Source organism: Dermochelys coriacea, chromosome 2, assembly GCF_009764565.3.
Source record: "Dermochelys coriacea isolate rDerCor1 chromosome 2, rDerCor1.pri.v4, whole genome shotgun sequence".
In the NCBI taxonomy this organism is placed as follows: domain Eukaryota; kingdom Metazoa; phylum Chordata; order Testudines; family Dermochelyidae; genus Dermochelys; species Dermochelys coriacea.
Window position 1 is genome coordinate 15899815 of NC_050069.1, and position 1271 is coordinate 15901085.

The window sequence follows — 1271 nt, forward strand, 5'->3', positions numbered from 1 at the left end:
AAAGGGAGATACCTTCCCATCTCACTTGCTGGAGGGGAGGGTGGGTGTTGTCCTGTCACTAGCCCCAGGGCTAAACCTTCCTGTATTAAACAAGGCCTTAGCTTTTGTTGTTTCCCCCTGTAGCGTGGAGAATAGCTTCTCATCCTTGAGAAGCCTATCTCCTTGCTACCCAGAGCATTACTCCCCTCGGCTAAGGAGGGGTTTTTAAAAGGTCTCAGGCAGCTCTTAATTGGACTCATATGTCCCTAATTGACATTAGGTAACCCCTTCTCAGCTTATAGGAAAAAGGGCCTTTATCATTCTAGGGCTAACATACCCGTCTTCCTTCTCTTTAGATTGTATAAATCTTTCGCCTTTTACTAACCATTTCCATGGAGAGAAACATTTATGAGTTTCTATTCAATTTTTTGAACAGCTACTCCACTCTCCTGCAGCCATCCAGCCTGACTTCCTCACAAGTGGCAAATCACTGCCTGCTCAAACCAGCAAAGAGTAACACCCAACGTTGACTTCAATGGGAGTCCATCCAGAGCCCCCACCTACACTTCACTGCTTGTAGCATCATTTATTAGTCTATAGCATTCAGCAGTGTGCTAAGTGCTTCACAGGACATGAAGAAATAAAAGACCCTGGCCCAAAAGAGTACACTCTAAATTGAACAAAATGAGTGGTAGGGTGGTGAGGAGCGGAGAAGAGACATGGCATGGAAAGATGAGACACACTATTAATGCAGCTACTACAGTTTATCTATATACGCACTTCACAATGGATCAGGTATATCGGGTTTTTAATACCTAGAAGGTAACGATACAAGATAATGAAAATGCTCAATTGCTTTGTTGGGAGCATCCCGGGAGAGATGAGTTTTCAAGAGGGACTTGACTTGATCCAAAGCACATTGAAGTCAATGCGAGTGTTTCTGCTGACTTCAGTGGGTTATGGATCAGGCCATAGAAGGAATAGTTGAGCATTCTAGGGGCATGATGTAATAAAAAGCATGGGGATGCATTTGGAATCATCTGGGCAATTAGCTAAGATCGTATCGGGAACTCTGCTAGCTCTGTGTGCAGTTTCCTGGTGACCCAATGAGCTCAGCTGGGCCCAATAAACCCTCGCTAAGTTCCTGTGCTCCCTGACTGGACAGAAGAGCCAACAGATCACTATTTAAGCCTTGTAGCCACAACAGCACAGTTGCTGCTCAGTGTGTTCCATGCCTGCAGCTGCACCAGATCTGATTTCTGTATAGGCCCTTGTTCCAACCCTAGTGCCTA

At 45.3% G+C, this 1271-nt stretch overlaps 1 non-coding gene across 1 annotated transcript; it reads left to right on the top strand.

Moving 5' to 3' along the window:
• The first annotated feature begins 317 nt into the window (after positions 1 to 317).
• LOC119852399 lies at positions 318 to 432 on the top strand. Its single transcript, XR_005291651.1, has one exon. It is a non-coding gene; the product is annotated as a U5 spliceosomal RNA (small nuclear RNA).
• The last annotated feature ends 839 nt before the right edge of the window (positions 433 to 1271 follow it).